This window comes from Bos indicus x Bos taurus, chromosome 10 (assembly GCF_003369695.1).
Source record: "Bos indicus x Bos taurus breed Angus x Brahman F1 hybrid chromosome 10, Bos_hybrid_MaternalHap_v2.0, whole genome shotgun sequence".
NCBI lineage: Eukaryota > Metazoa > Chordata > Mammalia > Artiodactyla > Bovidae > Bos > Bos indicus x Bos taurus.
The window spans coordinates 6412435-6433005 of NC_040085.1; the positions used below are offsets into that span (position 1 = coordinate 6412435).

General features: G+C 40.0%; 1 protein-coding gene across 7 annotated transcripts in view; it reads right to left on the minus strand.

Moving 5' to 3' along the window:
* Window positions 1-5441, minus strand: part of DENND4A (DENN domain containing 4A) — a 120637-nt gene extending 115196 nt beyond the window's left edge. For 4 of the 7 annotated variants that reach the window (XM_027553005.1, XM_027553009.1, XM_027553006.1 and 1 more), the window contains exon 1: window positions 5243-5441. The gene's annotated coding sequence lies outside the window, so the exon portion shown is untranslated. The remainder of the gene's footprint in view (window positions 1-5242) is intronic. The other 3 variants (XM_027553007.1, XM_027553008.1, XM_027553010.1) reach the window with 1 other exon arrangement.
* Window positions 5442-20571: the final 15130 nt, after the last annotated feature.

Below are 20571 nucleotides of genomic sequence, written 5' to 3' on the forward strand. Positions count from 1 at the left end.
GAAAGTGCCTAAAGTCATTTCATATGTGCATGTTTTTATTCCTTAGTTGATAAAGCACTTTAGGAGCAGAAAACTCTCCTCTAAGTAGGAAGCCACTCAAACTTTAGAATAAAAATTGTGGTACTAATTAATAAAAATTCCACCTGGCTTTTGAAGTCCACGAAGTTTAAGTAGTTCTACTCAAAATATATTCACTTGTACATTACTGAGACATTTCCTCATAGTCTCAGAAGGAGAGGAATATAACCATATGTATTTTAAGAAAGCACATTGGGAGTTCACTAATAACAGTATATTAAAATTCAAAATTCACAACTTGGGTAACAAAAAGTCCAGTAGAAAATGTGTGAAGGATAGATATAGGCAAATCACTGAAGAGATAATCAAAAATATCCAACCATAAGAAAAGATGAAATAGAATACAAATGAAATGCCATGTCACACCAATCAGATTGGAAAAGTCCAAGAGTCTGACAACACCAACTACTGGTAAGGATATGGACAAATAGAAAAAGTCAGTATTCCATAAACATGGGGGAAAGAGGGAAAAATGTATATTCTAAGACCAGGCAATTTGACAATCAGGTATATGACCTGGAGAAACTCTGGTATGTTGCTTGAAGATACAAGGATTTCATGAGGCACTATTAATAATAGATAAAAAATGAAAACACTCTAAATGTTTATCAACAGCAGAAATGACCAACTCCAGTACATTTATTCAATGGAACACTACAAACCAGTCAAAAACAAATGAACTAGACCTACAGTGCCAACAGGAACTGAGGGGGAAAAAAGTAAAATAAAGAAAGCAAGTTTCAAAGTGTGTATACCATGACACAACTGGATTAATAGCTGGCTAAATTTACCAGGGCAGTTTTAAGCAGCTTAAATATAAAATTAAAAAGCACCTCATTTAAATTTTACAACCTTATGAGGTAAATATTTCTATTATCTAGATTTGATAGATGCGGACACTGAGGCATGGAAAAAATTTTTAAACTTGCCTTAGGTCACAAAACTATTAAGTCGCAGAGTCAAGATTCAAGCCTAGAAAGTTATGGCTCCAAAGTCCACACTCTTCAAAAGCATCAAAAACAATGTCATGTACTACACACACACACATATATATAGTTTATTGAAAGGTAAACTGGAAGAATATGCATCAAATTCATCACAACAACTGCCTCTGGGAGGGGAGATAAGGAGAGAAAGAAAGAGGATGAAATTGGGGAGAAAAGAAGAGACCTTTCATCAGCAATGTTCAGGTAAAGTATAAAGTTCAACATTGAAATTTTAGCATTTAGTGTGTATCTCAAGCAAAAATGAAAGAGATGTCAAATTTTCTATGGTGAGTATGTGTGTTGTCCACTACTTTGGGGAATTTTCTGTATTTTTTAAACTTTTCAAAATCAAAATGTCTCCCCTATAAAACAGTATTTTAACAAAAATAAATGTAACAAATTTCCAATCTCCATATTTCAGCTTTTATTTGGAAATGCCAACAGCTAAACTGGGAGTGTATGTATGTATATACACTTTAACATACATAAGGAAAATGCATTTTTATATGGCTCAAAAGAGACAAACTTAACATACCAGAAACAGTATTTCTTACATTTTGATGACTCACTATTCTCAATGAAAATGAAGTACATATAGCACTAGCAGGAAAATTCCCTTAATATCTTTCTCTTTTTTTCTGCTGCTTTCTACTTGTGGTTTTGAAAAGGAAGCAAAAAGAAAGTCCCAAGAAATTGTCACATACTTTAACAAATAACAGCAGCCATAGATAAACATATGTGCAGTCCTTCTAAACTTAAGATTTCCCAACATACAATCAAGTAACATTCCAAAAATTTACTTGTAAATTGGTTGTCTGGAACGCAGAACATATTTTCCCATAAAGTTAAAAAGAGGATGTAATCACCAGGAAAAAAGATACTGCCTGATGAGCCAGGCAGTGAGACAGAAAAAGCAGAGCACACTATATGCACTGATGAACCAGAAAGAAAAGATAGGGTTTTCTCTACCAGTGTTTGAGGTCAGAAACCATGTTTCATTCATTCACCTTGGTATTCTCAATGACTACCAAAGTACCTGGTACCTCATAAACATTCGAAAACCTGCTGCCTACTGACTGATGTGGTAATGAAGAAAAGACTTGAGTCAAACTGTTCATCAGTTGGTGGCACTGGCAACACAGAATAGTGAGGGTTAAGACACAAATAGAAAAAAGGTTGGAGGGTAACAATGTGCAGTAATAGGAGCATCCATATATGGAAAACTGTTATCAGGCTGGTGCGGGTAGCTAAGAGAATGCCTTCACCTGTATTACTAGCTGTTTCCATTATTTGTGTGTGTTGCATAAACACCATATTCTAAGTTAGTTTGCTAATAAAGAGGCATAAGGTAGTCTCTATTGGGGCAGTGGTTATATGGGATTTTCAGGATTTTCTCCTATGACTCTTGAAAATATATTGATTTCATTTTAGTGATTATTAGAGTAATACTATTCAGAAGTGAGAACAAAATGCAAACATTAAAATAGAAATTACCTAAAATCCTATCATCCAGAGATAATGTCTTTTAATATTGTATGCATTTCCTGAAAATCATTTTGCCATATCTATGATATATAAAAAATAATAACACAATAATTTCTATTCCTATTTTTCTCTCAAGATTATGTTGTGCTTTCTCATGTTAGTAAATTTTTTTAAAAATATGACTTTTAATAATTGCATTTACCACACAGATTAACTGCCATTAATTTTACTAATCCTCTAGTATATGGCATTTTAACTTACAGATTTTTCACTATTATAGTAACATACTATATAAATTAATCCCTTCTTATATATAAAGCTCTACATTGCTATTTTAGAATTCAAAGTGATAATTATGATACACAGTAATAAAGCATGGAGTACTTGACTTGCCCCCACAATTTCTACTGAGCAATAATCAATAGGACACTGAACAAACAAGTAAGAAAAGAAATTTTTATTGACTTTTCTTCATTTTCTTCTTCCACATTTGGTAGGAACAAGGAAAAATTTCCACAAAATAATTCTCTGATATCAGAGAGGACAAGAATAACAAGTTAATTTCTCTGCTACAGTTACTTCTGTCTGCTACAGCCACTTCTTTTTCCACTTATAATAATGAACCATCAATTTAAAGATGAATAAATAAGATATAATACTTGTAATATATCAAACATCTCTGTATTGGTGCTTAATCTAAGCACATAAATAGTAAGTATGACTTGAAAAATTCTGCAAACAAAAGATAACGTTAACTAGTATCACTCAATGAAAAAATAGCTTTCTTTTATAATTCTTCCATATTTTTATTACTTTTTGAACGAATTAGAAAATGTCATGCACTCTCTTTCTTTTCACAGCCTCCCAATTACTCCAAATTTTATTCGAGTTGCCATAAATAGGTCAACAGCTCCATGAGCTTAAGAATCAATAACCATTTAAGCCAGTGTTAACTCATGTGGAAAAGTTCAGAACAAATCAGCATCACCTGCTTGGCTCTCTTGCACATACATAAAATTTATACTGCTTAACCAATTTTCAAAAGTGTAACTTTGTGTACATAAATTTAAAACTGAGGCCAAATTTTACTTATTATTTATTCCCAGTACTGGGCTACTGTCAAGAGCAATTAACTTTCCTAACAAATACATTCTTATAAAATTCTACAATGAAGTTAAGTCTATGCTTAATCATTCAGAAAAAGAAAATTATGTAACATACAGTAGTATAATGATGACGATGATGATAATATATAATGCTATTCTGGAACCTACTGAGAGCTGCAGTTCAAAAAGAGAAAATGTGAAAATGAGGTAAAAGCTACCCAAAATGTTTAATTCTGGCCAAAACAAAACAAAGTTCCCATAAAAGAGGCCTAATAACAATTTTTTGTTTCATTACAAGTTCAAAAGGGGTGCAAATATCTCAGAAATCTTGTATACTTAGATTTTCAAAAGCTGAAAGCCTAGTATCTAAACATAAAACTGTATAACTTGCCCAAGAGTCCTTATTTATTACCCAATCTTAGGTCCCCCAGAGACTACTTTTTACAATAATCTCAAATGCACTACAATAGATTAATGTAGCCTGGGCTAAGCTGTTCACAGGTGTCTCCGCCTCCTTCACCCAACAGGAGAGAAAAGGTAGACCAGGGCAAGCAGAAAATAGAAAGAGACTATGTACACCAAACAACAGCTTGTAATCTTGTAAAATTGCTTCTTTTAAACTTGGATTATTATTGTCATTAACGGATAATATTTTAAAGAATAACATATTCACGGAGTAGTACAATTCCTGCCCTTACGGGTCTCTAGCTAGCTGACACGCGTTTTCTTCCCAGATAAATACATGCCTGTTGACTGATGCCTATCCTGCTGTTGCAAACAAGAAATAACTGTCCTATGAGACAAAAACCCTTCTCTCTATGGCTCCAGGCGTAACCATACGTTTGAATTAAAAGCACACTGGAACAATAACAAAAATCTTTCAGTGCATCTATCATTTAAAAGCATGATAATGAAAAGTCGTTGCTGCGACCCAGTTTTAGGTCACAAGCTTTTTTTTCCCTCCTCCCCCTAGAAAGCGGTAAACTTCAAAGGGAATGGTGGCGACCAGGAATTGTTTATCACCTCCCCGCTCCCCCCCCTCCTCAAAAAAAAAAGACTGGGGAAAAACCCAAAACTGGCCAACTTGGACGGTGAGCAGGCTCACGTTGGCCGAGATAGGCTAGGCAGACCCCCGCGAGGAAAATCGGGCCTCTGGGGGCCCGCCAGGCTCCAGCTGCCGCCTGTTTAAAACGTCGAGCAGGTGGGATTCCGTGAGGCCACCTCCGTCTTACGTAACGAGCTTGTCAAAATCCCAGTTCCAGGACCTCCCCTCTCACCGCCCCCGCCCCCATCCCCCAACAGGAGCCCCAGGCCAGCCCGGAATAGAAAATCCCGAACGAAAACAGGAGACCCCCAGCTGCCGACGCAGCGGCGCGGGTGCTGCTCTCAGCACCACCGCGCCACCCGGAGCCGACCCAGCTAGCGAAGGACAGCCAGGCTCCGAGAAGCCCCCGAGCGGAGGTCACAGCCATCCACGCCACATCTCCGAGCCCAGCCGGCCCCGCTCCAGTGCCCACGGCTGTCACCGCTCCGGGCAGTGACAGCTCCACATGCCACCGCTGTCCGCGCCGCCGCCCCCGCACTCACCTCACCGCTGGCTCCCGCTCGAGAAGCGGGTCGAGCTTGGAGAGCGGTGCGGCGTCCACTCAGCGGTGGCGGGACACGAGGGGCTGAATGCCGCGGCGCTCCGAACCCGCTTAGCTCATCCCCAGCGGCGCTCCGCCCTGCGCGGCACCCCCGCCCGCCCAGGCCTGCCGTCTCAGTCAGACGGGACTCCCCCTCCCCTCGCGGCCGCCGCTGCCTCCGCCTCCTGCTCTGGCTCCAGCCGCCGCGGCCGCCGCCGCTGCGACCGGCGCCATCTTGACAGTGACGGAGGGGACGGAGGCGGGGATCGCGGCCTGCTAGCGCCAATAGCGGACCAGGCCCTTGCTCGAGGGGGCGGTGCAGGGACGCGTTGAGGGTCGCGGGGTCCTAGCGCCGGATACGCGATAGGCGTAGAAGGTGGGCGGAGCTGAGCAGTGTTCTCTCGTGACGCGCAGTGGAGTTGGGGAAGTGCGCTGTGGTTCCCCTTCGCGTGGAACCGAAGCGAGCTTGGGCGACACACACTTTCCCTTCCCCTTTCACCACAGCGAGGGTCAGGATCCGTCATGGGCCAACTGACCTGTTTCCTCCTTCCTCCCCAGCAGTCCCAGTAGTGCAGACGTTGGCTAGCCGGAGCTCGTGGCGTCTGCCTGAGCGGCAGCTCCTCAACAAACGGCACTCAGATTCCCCAGGAAACCCCCTCAGGGGTTAGCAACCACCTCCTAGTTGGTTTCGGTACCAAGATACTGCAGGTCAGGTAAAATAGAGAATTCAGGAGGGTTCTCTGAAAAGTACATTGATGAAACACCAATTGTTGACCGAAGGTGTGTAGGTTACATTGGATTAATGGGTTATGGCCTACTTACTACCCGGCTATGGTGCCACCATGAATGGCTGTTGGCAAGTTGCCTCTGAAAAATGAGGATAATAAAGGTTGATTACTGCTACTGGGTTGCTCAGAAGGTTAAATGGTATAATACATGTGAAGTGCTTAACATAGTACCTGAAAGTACTCAATGTTCAATATTACGTGGAAAAAAGAAAGAAGAAATAGGACCCTAAAAGGTTTCAAGTCAACTTTCCTAAATGGTGCAGAATAGTCTTTAACCCCTTCTACTAACCGGATTTATAGCTTTATTTCTTATCTCCATTCCTTTTGTTGTATTCAGTCAATCAACAAACATTCACTGAAACTCAAAAACCGAGGGGACACACTGGTGAGGAAAACAGAAAAGGTCTGCTCTCTAGACTGGAGTTGACAGTCTAGTGGGAAAAGGAGGGACAGTGAATACTCATGAGATCTTGAGAGAAACATGCTATAAAGGCTATGAACAGAATTCTGGGAGAGCAAATGCCAGGATAGTTTGAAAAAAAAAAGTGGTCGGGAAAGGTCCATCTGAGGGATGAGAAGGAGCCAGTAATCTGAGAAATGCCCTGGAGAATTAAGGCAGAGAAAATGGCTATGCAAAAGACCTGTGGTAGGAAGGAACTTGGCTATTGGAACGGAGTGGAGTCCATAGTGCCAGGGAATCTGTGGTGCAAAGAGGAGTCTGCCATGATACTGAAGAGGTGAGTGTGTAAGCAAGTAAGGGCCCATTTCCCCAGGCCCTAGGAAGACAAAGACGACTGGATTTTATTGTAATTGCAGCTGAAAGCTATTGAAGAGGAAAGGCTGCCTATTAGAGCAGCGAATTGAGAACAGTGATGTTTGGGGTATGACATTGTGTCTGTATTTCAAGCAATATATGGGCCAAAGGGGGCTTCCCTAGTGGCTCAGCTGTAAAGAATACGCCTGCAGTGCGGGAGCGTCAGGATATGTGGGTTGGATCCCTGGGTTGGGAAGATCCCCTGGAGGAAGGCCGGGCAACCCATTCCAGTATTCTTTCCTGGAGAATCCCATGAACAGAGAAGCCTGGCAAGCTACAGTCCATAGAGTCACAAAGAGTCGGACACCACTGGAGCAACTTAGCACTGCACAGCATGGGATTTAAAGTAAAAAACCTGGGATTGAGCCTCTCCAGCACTGAATTGTTCAAATTATATGTTCTGGTCTTCAGTTTCCTTATTAAAAAAAAAAAAAGTGAACATCACGTAAGACTGCATATGGAGAAATACCACTTTCACTGACAATTGTTAAATAATGTAATTTCTAAGTGTTTTGTATGTCATGTATAGTTGCCTAAACTGAAGTTGCTGAGTCGTGTCTGACTCTTTGCAACCCCATGGACTGTAGCCTACCAGGCTCCTCCATCCATGGGATTTTCCTGGCAAGAGTACTGGAGTGGGTTGCCATTCCCTTCTCCAGGGAATCTTTCTGACCCAGGGATCAAACCCGGGTCTCCTGCATTGCAGGCAGATGCTTTACTGTCTGAGCCACCAGGGAAGCCCTAATCAGTGCAGTGCTATTTGGTAAGTACATTTATTGGTTTATTTATTGCAAGTAGTAATCCAAATCAGTGATTCTTTTTGCATTCATTTATGAATATGTAGTTTACTGATGCTGTAATTCCAAGTGTGTTTTTCTTTTTTTGGCTGTGTCTGCCATTTCCAGAACTTTTTCATGATCCCAAACTGAAACTGTACTGAGTATATTATAAATCCTATTCTACTTTATAAGACATGTACTTTTGAAAGGTATCTGGTAAGTTCCTCTCCCACGCCCCCCCAAAATGGCAGTAGCCTTGGTGATCAGTAGGATTGTTTGCTGCCATTGGAGGGTTTAATGGATTACACAATGTGAGTTTATTATTATGATTTTTTTTTTTTTGACTGTGCCTGGTGGCCTATGGGATCTTAATTCCGTAACCAGGGATCAAATCCAGATCCACAGTAGTGAAAGCAATAAGTCTTAACCACCAGTGGTGGTGGTTTAGTTGCTAAGCTGTGTCCAACTCTTTCCACCCCGTGGACTATAGCCTGCCATGGGCTTCTGTCCTTGGGATTCTCCAGGCAAGAATACTGGACTGGGTTGCCCGCCCTTCTGCAGGGGATCTTCTCAACCCAGGGAATGAACCTGCATTGGCAGGCGGGTTCTTTACCACTAGCGCCACCTGGGAAGCCCCTTAATCACCAGACAGCCAGGGAATTCCCCCATATAAGTTTAGAAACCACCATCGGAGAAATAAGAGTAAGAATTAAGTGTCAGTTTTTAGCTCAGATGGTTAACACATCATACTAATGAGGAGGACTAATGTAGGATCAGTTAATTTTCAGCACTGAAAAGCTGTGTTCTGTGACCGTAAAATGTGCCCTTTGGTCTTGTAAATGTGCAGTCCAAGATGGCCCAGACAACCTGCCGCTCTATGTATGTACAGCTACTCTAAATATGGAGAAGGCGATGGCACCCACTCCACGACTCTTGCCTGGAAAATCCCGTGGACCGAGGAGCCTGGTGGGCTGCAGTCCATGGGGTTGCTAAGAGTCGGACCGGACTGAGCGCCTTCACTTTCCCTTTTCACTTTCATGCATTGGAGAAGGAAATGGCACCCCACTCCAGTGTTCTTGCCTGGAGAATCCCAGGGACGGGGAACCTGGTGGGCTGGCGTCTATGGGGTTGCACAGAGTCGGACACGACTGAAGCGACTCAGCAGCAGCAGCAGCAGCAGCACTCTAACTATGTATCTTTTTTAATGCTATTAATTTTCATTAAAAAATAACTGTTTCCAGCTCTGGGTAAATTTAATTTTAAAAAGGACTCTTCTGTGAAGAATGGATTAGAAAAGAGCAAGAGAGAAGGAAGCCTATTTTTTGTCACATTTCAGATAACCCAGCATTCCATAAAGTTCAAAAGATCAAGATCTTGACCTGAAAATACTGAGTCAACCACTTTTTTGTATTTTTGAGCACATCCCAGATGCAGCATTTTAAGTCTACTAAACAAAATGTTAAATCTCTTTTCCAGGATAGATCCTTCCTCCCCACTGCCCATATCATTCACAGGATTCTTCTTCCTAATGTGAGGGCATGGCTGTAGTATCAATGATTGAAAGGGGAGAATTATAACATAAAGGGGCAAGGGGGAACTCTTTTGGATGGATGGATGTCTAGATATCACTATCTAGATGGTAGTGATGGTTTCACAGATGTATACACAGATCAAACTTTGCAAGTTGCACACTTTAAATATGTATAGTCCACTGTGTGTCAATTACTTCTCAATAAAGCTGTGGAAAAAATAAGTTCAATTGGGAACCTCTCACTCTTAACTGGCAAACAAATTCACATATTTTCATCTGCATTAAGGAATGCCAATTAAAGTATTGACTGTGCTCAGTCGCCAAGTTGTGTCCAATTCTTTACAACCCCGTGGACTGTAGCCCTCCAGACACCCCTGTTCATGGGATTTCCCAGGCAAGACTACTGGAGTGGGTTGCCATTTCCTTCTCCAGGGTTAAAATATTATAGACATATAATTGCAAGCATAGTATGTAGAATGGAATTCTAAAAAGCTTCAAAAGTTGAAAAGTTTTGGGACTTCCCTGGAACTACAGTGGTTGGGAACCTGCCTGCCAATGCAGAGGACAGGGGTTTGATCCCTGGTTTCGAGGAGGATCCCACATGTCACAGAGCACCTGAGCCCATGTGCCACAACATTGAGCCTTTGCTCTGAAGCCCAGGAACCGCAATTAATGAGTCCACGTGCCACAGCTACTGAAGCCCACACACTCTAGAGCCCGTGCTCTGCAGTAAGAGAAGCCACTGCAATGAGAAGCCCGCACAAAGCAATAAAGACCCAGTGCAGCCAAAACAAAATTAAAAAGTTGAAAAGTTTTGAATGTTTCTTTTTTTTAATCAAAGATAACACTTTCTGAAAGAACATACTCAAACGCAGTAGAAAGACAATAAGGAGCATTTGACTGCATGCTCAGGAAATGCATTTAAGTACCTTAGAGTCCTTAACAGTCATATCATGAGTCCTCTCAGCATTTGTCACAGTAGTCACAGTTAAACCCTAAATGTGATTTGGGTAAGGGAGTCTAACATTGCAGTCACGGCCAGATTTTTAAAAATGTGCCTTAGAAACTTGGGCTCCATGCCTTTTCTGAAATTACGTTATCTTTCACACCTGGAACTCTGTCTGGTTGTTTCTTAGAAATTATTTTTTTAATGCTGTGGCTTGAAAAATCCATGAAGGAAAACTATGAAACCAGTAACAGTTTAAAACACTGGAAACTCAATTATTGTACCACCTAATCCTTACCACCTGTTAAATCGATTTAAGTGCTAAACCAGAAGGTTTATTTTTTATATCTTTTTTTAAAATTTATCCATGTCTTGGGAAGAGTATTCTAGAAAGCTGTTCTTGATATCTGTTCCTTGCAGCTTTCTTATGGATGAGAAAGCCTTCCACCAAGAACTGATGGTCTTTTAGAAAATCTTCAGATATCTCCCAAAGCAGAACACATGATACCAAATTCTATTCATTGTGAAAGTGTTAGAATGACATTTCAGTGTATTTAATCCACAAACTGAAATTTATTGGCATTGTCAGATTATCATCTTTCTTCTTAAAAACACAAACCTGCGACTTCCTTGGCAATCCCTGATTAAGACTCTGAGCTTCAAATGCAGGGGGCAAGGGTTCAGCCCCTGTTTGGGGAACTAGGGTCCTGCATGCCAAGAGGTATGGCCAAAAAACAAAAAAAAACCCATAAACCTGATGAAATACTTTTCAAAGACAAAGTATCTGAACAACTTGTAAGAATAATAGTGAGAAATGTCATGTTGCAAATAACAAATTCGAAACCTGATACTTGAGAAGAGTGCATAAGGATAAGAGGGCTGCAGCGGTCTGAGACACTGCTCTCTTTACCCTCTCTGTGGCTGAGGAGTCATATCTTTGAGTCAGCACTTTCCCACAAATTTGAAAATTATCGCCTCTCAACATCTTCCTCAAGTTAATGCTTTTACTTCTCTCAACAATTCCTGCTATTAATAAATTCAGCATTTAGTTTTTAAATGATCTGCAAAACGAAGTTATTTTATGTAGTATATCTTAACTATCATTGTCTGTGGTTGAGTATTTTCAGAACGTTTTACAAATTCACTTCAGTTGGCATTTATACACAAAGCACTGTGCTGGGCACAAAAGGGAATGAAAGTAGATAAGTGCATATTAAAGGCACAAAGTATGCTCCCAGGCAGACTGAGAAGTTCCGAGCTAGGTGTCTAAATTTGTTGCTGTGGGAGCTTAGGGAAGTTGAGTGATTAATTCAGAATGTATGGATTCAAGGTGATGGATAGATGACATTTGAACCAATCAAGAGAGAACTTAGACTTTCTATAAAAGGTGTATGTGTGTGTGTGTGCATGCTCACGTGCATGTACACGCTAAGTCACTTCATTCATGTCTGACTCTTTGCGACCCTATGACTGTAGCCCACCAGGCGCCTCTGTCCATGGGATTCTCCAGGCAAGAATACTGGAGTAGGTTGCCATGTTCTCCTCCAGGGGATTTTCCCTACCCAGGGATCAAATCCATGTTTCTAATGTCTCCTGCATTGGCAGGTGGGTCCTTTACCACTAGCACCACCTGGGAGTTAGTTCAGTCGTTTGGTCATGTCTGACTCTTTGCGACCCCATGGACTGCAGCACAACAGACCTCCTTGTCCATCACCAACTCGTGGAGTTTACTCAAACCCATGTCCATTGAGTCAGTGATGCCATCCAACCATCTCATCCTCTGTTGTCGCCTTCTTCTCCCACCTTCAATCTTTCCCAGCATCAGGGTCTTTTCCAATGAGTCAGCCGTCTATAAATGGTGACTGCACCTTGTTTGGGATATGGGGGTTGGGGTGATACAAGATAAGAAAAGCTTTTCTTTTTTTTCTCCGAATCTTTATTACAGATGTACTAGAATTGTTCTCAACAAATGAAACAAATGCTCATAAATTGTTCCAACACTTTGACTCTATTTGGGAGTGGCCAAAGGTTCAAATAATTTGGAAGGATGGATATCTGTGCTGACTTGCAGGAAATATGAGTCATCTTTTCTCATGTACTCAGCACTGTTGTTACAGCTAGGATATTTGGGAAACACAAAGCTAAACAAATCAGACACTGGGAGTCTTTTTTTTTTTTTAATTGATTGGCCCAGACATGCATCCTGCAAGTGTAGACAACAGGGACGCCCTTTTTATTGTCAAAGCTTAAAGAACTCTGCCGGCAAGGGGAAACACCTGCGATTGAAAAAAAAATAAGCTTAAAAATATAATACTTCTGTTTTCTTTATAATCCCTCAGACTAGGAGACAAACACATCTTTAGTCTATACATCTCCTCTAAGCGTCAGGATTGTATATTCATTTGCCTCCAGACATATAAGTCCCAAGTGCACCTGAACGCAACATTTTAAAAGGTAAACTCATTATCTTGACCCGAAACCTGTTTCTCCTATATTCTCTAATTTCTTGAATAGGACTCACTATACAGTAGTCCTGAGAAGGCGATGGCACCCCGCTCCAGTACTCTTGCCTGGAAAATCCCATGGACGGAGGAGCCTGGTGGGCTACAGTTCATGGGGTTGCCAAGAGTTGGACACGACTGAGCGACTTCACTTTCAATTTTCACTTTCATGCATTGGAGAAGGAAATGGCACCCCACTCCAGTGTTCTTGCCTGGAGAATCCCAGGGACGGGGGAGCCTGGTGGGCTGCTGTCTATGGGGTCGCACAGAGTTGGACACGACTGAAGTGACTTAGCAGCAGCAGCAGCATTACAGTAGTTAGAAAGTCAAAACCTGTGAAGAGACTTCCCTAGAGGCCCAGTGGTAAAGAATTCCCCTTCCAGAGTAGAGGACTCAGGTTCGACCCCTGGTTGGGGAACTAAGATCCCACATGCCATGGGGATGTGCATGCAACTAAGCCCTGCACTGCAAGGAAGAGCCAGCACAGCCAAACAACAGCAATAACAACAACTACTGAATACGTTTGAATTTCCCTGATGGTCCAGTGGTTGAGACTCCACACTTCCACTGCAAGGGGGCATGGGTTTTTACCCCTGGTTGGGGAAGTTCCACATAGCTGGCAGTGTGGCTAAAAAACAAAAAACACCTATAAGTAATCAACTCATCTTTTTTCCCACTTATTCCTTAAAAATTAATCAGTCATCAAAACCAGTTGATACCATCTCCTTAACATCAAGCATATCCTTCTTCACCTTTCTATCTGTATTCCTACTGACCCAGTTAAAATCCCTGTTTTTTTTTTTTTTTTTTTTTACTTGAAATCAACTAATTGGATTCCCAGTCTCCTGTCTTTTCTCCTTTATCCATCCCTCCCTTTGTTGCCAGGCTGATCTTTCTAAAGAAGAAATATGATCATTTTTTCCAGAGATAGCTTGAGGTTGCTAGCTTACTATTTTCCTTTCTTTCTACTCTGGGTGGAAAAGTTCATCAGTGTTCAGTCGCAATGTCACCTAAGAGGAACAGGGTGTTAGGATCTGTTCCTGGTTCTTCGCTTCTCTTCTCCAGCATGTTGACACCTCTCATTCAGAACACTTTCAGGCTCATGAGAGGAGGCTCTTAATGGAACTTAAGAAAGCATTTAAGCCTCCGCTGTCCATAAGCACTTAAGATTGCCTTTGCTCAGTCGTGTCCGACTCTTTGCAACCCTATGGACTGTAGTTTACCAGGCTCCTGTGTCCATGGGATTTTCCAGGCAATAGTATTGGAAGTGGATTGCCATTTCCATCTCCAGGGGATCTTCCCGACCCAGGGATCGAACCCAGGTCTCCCGCATTGTAGACAGACACGTTACCGTCTGAGCTACCAGGGAAGTCTTAAAAAGCTGCGCCCAAAGCATTTAAGCCTCTGCTGTCCATAAGCACATATATGCATACAAAGAGATGGATTGGTTAGTTATATTAAGGACAAAGTTAATCCAGAAGGGAAAAACTCTAGCAACTAGTTTATTCAGGATTTGGAGAATAATAGACATTTAATAATAAAAATTTAAATTAGAAATAAGCAAACATAAAAATCTCCAAAGCCTCTCCTAGGGCTAGTTTAGGCCCTTATGTCAGTCACTTTACTATCTCCTAGAAATAAATATCCTTCCTCTACATTCTCAACTTACAAGTCTGCAAGTTTTCATGTTTGATTGTAATTATCTTAACTGTATTTGAAATTTAATAAAATCAGCATATTGATTTAATAGAATTTAGATGTTATAATTATAATTTACAGAGTTTTAGATTATACTAAGAAGGAAACAGAAGTTGAGATGAGGCTATCCTTTATTTGAATGTATTAGAACTGAGGTGGAAGAATAGCTTTTAGAGAAGGCACAGTAGAGCAGTGCTGGCAAGCTCCTGCCTGCCTGTGCAATGCTGTCTGGAAAGTAGTGAATCCTACAGGGAAGAAAGCAGAACCGTAGAGCCCTTGATGTCAGGTTGAGGAGAGTATGTAACAATACCATTCATCTTTAACCACCTTTGTGATAAAAGGGAATGAGGAGTTAATGGAGTTATCAAAAAAAAAAAATATATATATATATATATATAGTCTTCCATTTCAGATTCTCCTGGTGATCACACAGCACAAGGCTCTATTTGCCACAAGGTTAGAACCAAGTATTGAAATACTAGCAGTAATAAAAATGGTCATCAGTTGCAAATGAGAATCTTAAGGGTGGAGTTCAGGTAACATATAGGGCAATTGGACAAGGGTAGGGCTAAATGGATTGGATTACAGAGTGATTGAAGTGGGGCCAGCAATTAGAAGTGGATTTAAAATGTATAGTGTGACCCACGTGGTGTTGGCTTTATGAGAATGATATTTTCATAAATTGACTTCATGTTTCTATAACCCAGAACATAGGAGTTTTGAGCAAGAACCTTAGAGATCATCTAGTGAGCATTTTATTTTCCAAAAAGTGAACATTTACCTACTTGTGATTTGTCCAAGGTCATAAACATACAATAGTGAGAGGAGTTTGAAGACTAGAATCTAGATCCCCAAGTTCTTTGCTTTCTCTATTACAAAAATATGAAATCAGTTCTGAGAACTCAGTATTCTAAACTCTCCATGAAGTAAGCTGGATATATAGGAAAATTATTGTTTAGGAAAAAACTGAAAAACTGAAAAAACTGAAAAAACTGTAGACCAAAGCCCAGGCCTCACAATTCCTGGGCCAGTAATCTTCTACTAAACCACATTGCTTCAGAGATTAAAAGAAAAAAAGTGAAAACTTAAAAAAATGCCACATGTCTAGGCATAGAATTCACTCTTTCAATCTGCAGGTATTTTACTGTTGTTATATGCTGGGCAGTCCTCTAGGTGCCATAAAAAAGATCACAAGATTAAAAGATTTATTTTGTAAGAATAGATTTCTATTTTGCAAGACTAAAATTTGAAGGTTACCTAATTATCAGGGAAATGCACATGCCTTTTGGTAGTTGATAAGCTAGCAGGAAGTATGTCTTGGTATAATACAGTATTGAAAACATTTTCACTTTCACCAAAGGATGGGTTTCAAAGTATCTACAGTATTACCTGCTACCGTATTTTTGTGTGTGTATATATATATATGTATATATATATATATATATAAAATCTGACAATGCCAAGGTTATTGAGGCTGTAGGAAAACTGGAACTCAATGCTCTACTAGGGGGAATGTCAAATGGCCCAACCCCTTTGGAAAGCAGTTTGACAATACTTACTAAAATTTAAAATGCATATACCCTACAATCCAGCAGTTCCATTTCTGGGTATATACTCTAAAGCAATTTTTTCAAACTGTAATTCATGATCCATTAGTGAATTGTGAAATCAATTTAAGGGTTATAATAAACATTTATTTTTTTACAAATGAAATAGAACAGAAATACCAGGGTAAGGATTATTTTGTGAATTTTTGTGCACCACCTAGATTCTCTCTTTCCAGGACTAAATGATTAATTCTCTGAGCTGCTAGATATGTTGCATCCAACAGCTTTTGGGTGAGTCTCTCTGTAGGACTGTCTCCTGGAAGAGAGCTACTTGCCCAAGGTCACACACACCCTCTTCCTGGGTGCAGCTATATTTCAGTAACTGAGCAGTGCAGGTATATAAAAGCCTGATCCCCTTGCCCTGATTCCAAATGACTGAATAATTACTGCAGCAAATGTGGGATCAACTGAGGCCTTTGTTATCACTTTGTTGGAGCACAAAACTACCTCTGCCCATATTCCTGCTTCCTTTACTTCCCAGCAGGTACTTATTCCAGGACACTCCCTCATAAACAGCCTGTACACAAATTTCTGTCTCAGATCTACTTGCCAGGCAACTCAGCCTGTGGTAATATGTGCATGTATGCATGTCGATGGCACCCCACTCCAGTACTCTTGCCTGGCAAATCCCATGGATGCAGGAGCCTGGTAGGCTGCAGTCCATGGGGTCGCTAAGAGTCGGACACAGCTGAGCGACTTCACTTTCACATTTCACTTCCATGCATTAGAGAAGGAAATGGCAACCCACTCCAGTGTTTTTGCCTGGAGAATCCCAGGCACGGGGGAGCCTGGTGGGCTGCTGTCTATGGGGTCGCACAGAGGCGGACACGACTGAAGCGACTTAGCAGCAGCAGCAGCAGCATGTACAGGAACTTAATATAAAAATTATTTCTTAATGTGTATTGGCCATAAAAACTTCAGAACTCCTGCACCTAGGGAAAGTCATGCCCATATGCACCAGGAGACACTATGAAGATGTTTGTTAGGGTATTGTCCACAGTGATGATGACAAAAACTAAATGTCCATAGTCATGCAATGGAATATTATATAATACTTAAAATTAGTGAAATCTCAGATATAGAAAACAAGCTTATGGAAACGGGGCATGGGGGAGGGATAAATTGGGAGATTGGGATTAATATATATACACTAATATATATGAAATAGATAACTGTTAAGGACCTACTGTATAGGGAGCATAGGGAGCTCTATTCAATACTCTGTATGGGAGAATAATTTCAAAAAGAGTGGGTATATGTATAATTGACTCACTTTGCTATATGGCAGAAACTAACACAACCATTGTAAATCAACCATATTCCAATAAAACTAAAAAAAAACTGTCTAAGAAAATTAGTGAATCTACTGACATCTAGCAACATGAACAAATTTCTACGATAAAGGGACACTTACAAACTTTAGGATAGTGGCTTCCTCTGAAGAAGGCGTGTGGGAAATGAGATGAAATTGGGGCTTCAGTTGTGACATTGTATTGTTTTTGAAAGAAGTATCTAAACAAATACAGTACGATGATAGCATTTATTAAATTTGTAAGAGTACATATGTTTTTGTCACTTTTCTGAATGTTTAAAATATTTTAAAATTGAATTTTGTTCAATGAATTATTACTGCAGAAAATCTACATTAAAAAAAAAAAGCATTTTAACTTTATCTTACTATCAGGAAGTAACGAAAGAACAGCTAACAAGGTCACTTCCTCTTACACCAGCCATTTGGTCACAATGTAATGGCTCATGGAGTCCAGATATTCCAGTTATAACTGTTTGGCTGTTTTAATTACATTATTTATGCCCCCCCCCCCCCCATTTTCATTACTACTAAATTCCATGTAATAAGAACAATACTGAAATCTTTTAGGAGTTCATCAATATGTCTGTTGTACTCTGTGACACCAAAAGTGGAAGTTGCTCAGTCATGTCTGACTCTTTGTAACCCATGGACCGTACAGTCCATGGAATTCTCCAGGCCAGAATACTGGAGTGGGTAGCTGTTCCCTTCCAACCCAGGGATCAAACCCAACCAGGGGATCTTTCCAACCCAGGGATCGAACCCAGGTCTCCCACATTGCAGGCAGATTCTTTACCAGCTGAGCCACCAGGGAAGCCTGTGAAGCCAAAAGAGGGAATTGAAAAAAAAAATACTAAGCAAGGTATTTGGTTGACCATATAAATAAGGTCACTCTGGTTTAATAGTAGCTTCACATTAGTGGTGACAGGCTTAAAGTAGAGAGGATGAGAAAGGACAGTAGAAATATTATTACCAGGGTCTTCCCTGGTGGTCTAGTGGCTAAGACTCCACACTCCCAAAGCAGGGGGCCTGGTTCAATCCCTGGTCAGGGAACTAGATCCCACAAGTGGCAACTAAGAGTTTGAATGCCATAACTAAAAGATCTTGCATGCTGCAACAAAGATCGAAGATTCCCTTGTGCCACGATTAAGACCTGCCACAGCAAAATAAACAAAATAAATATTTTTTTGAAAAAGGAGAAATATTATTACCATTACATTCCTGAGTCTTCACAACATTGCCTTTGTATTATATAGGACACCTAGAGTGCAAATGAAACTGGCCAAGTTGTATTAGAGGAGGAATTCAGTAGAGGCTCGTATTATTATCCAAAAGCATGTGTAACAGATCTAAGGAATGCACTAAAAGAAGTAAGCAGAATAAAAGTGTGGCCAGTAATGAAACTATGAATTAGGGTAAGAAGTGGTTGTGGCTTTGGGAGAGTCTCTGCTGGATTTTACTTGACCCTTCATTTTACTTACTTAGGTTTGGTTTTCTTTTTCTATAGAACATATGCGAAGTGCAACCCTTTGCCTATGCAGACTTAATATGATTTACAAACTTTAATACAGAAGCTATTTTAATACTTCAACCAATGCATATATTTAGGGAAAAGAAAAACTGTGGAATATTAGTAAGTCCTATGTATAAAAACAACCAAAATAAAGCAAATCTTCATAGCTTAATATGAGAACAGAGTGAACCTATTTATAAGGAACTACAGTAATGCAAAATAACTCTAAACGATGATACGTAGGGGTTTCCAAAGTAACAAGGAAGTTGAAACAAGCACATTTGGAGGTTAGAGTCTATTAGAAATAGTTGCAGATGGAAGTTTGGGGGAAATTGTTAATGCCTACCTCAGTCCTCAGAAATAAGAATTCCAAAAAATTTGAGTAACTGGACCATAAGCTGATTTGGATAAATAAGAATATCACTTAGACAGGACACATATATGCTGCTAACTAAGGTGGGTCAGAAAATATCTTCCAAAATAATTTGTTCTTGTCACTGTTACTGCTTGGAATTGTGAGAAAAAGATCTATGGCTTGAGTAAGTGCACTGTCAATGAAATAAGATTTGTTACAATGAGACCTGTCTACTAGATGTAGGAAATAGGAAAGACACTTGAGACGTGTGTTTTCTGTGTGAAAAAACTGTGCCTTGGGAACAAGGTTATTAGCTCATAGTTCCAGGGAAACTTCACATTCAGGGCCTAAGAAACCTTACTCAATGTTTTTCTATTTGACCTAGTTAAATTTCTTGGAATAGGAAGTTATGATGCTAATTTTTTCAAGAATCGTGCAGATGCCTCTGAGAAACTTTTGTCCTTTAAAACTTGTAACTACAGTATAATCTATAAAAATTTTGAATCACTATGTTGACACCTGAAACTACTATAGTACTGTAAATCAACAATATCTCAATAAGATTTTTTTTAATTTAAAATATCTGTAAATTTAGAGGGAACAGGGAAAGGAATTTTTGTGAAGGATGAAGACTAGAAGGCCTACACATGAGGCAGCTTTCAGGCAGACTGTTTATTTGTTTGGTCTTATTCACAGCTGAGACTCTATTAAGACATTAGCAAATCCTAGTCCAGATTTTGGGACAGAGGGGTAAATACTTGACCTTTCATTTTCAATTAACCATTTCCCTTCCACTCCAAGTACAACCACAACTACATCTTTTTTTATTTTTTATTGGGATAATTGCTTTACAATATTGTGTTGGCCTTTGCCAACTACATCTTAATCATTTTGTCCTTTGAGTATTTTGTGATCAAATCTATAATTATCTGAGGGACTTTTCATATCTTTCATCTTTCATTTTGTGAATATATATTGCCCCAGTTTTTAATTACATGGCTTATATCAATTTATGTGTTTGGGTAGAATAATTGTTAATTATCATCATTATTAAAAACATTCAGATCTCTACATATATCCACACAGGTTGGCATTTACAAAAGAAATTCCTCAGACATATTTATTTTCTTCCATCAACCAAAAATAGCCTCAACACAACACAATTATATTATGTAATAAAATTTTGGTCTCCTATTTTTATCACTAACACCCATCTCAAACCCTGAAACCTCAAAAGGAATCACATAGGACTACATACCTTGTTGATGTTTAGTAAATAGTCATCTGTTCTTATTGCGTTGGTCTTTGCAGTTCTCATGTAACGATGACAATCATTTATTTAGACCATTAGTTGTCCTTAATCCAGTTTTGTGCTAGAGTCTCTGGAAAGGCCACTTTAATCTTTAGTGAAAACCTTCAGGGTAGAAGCTCAGAGAACTTAAAATTTTTG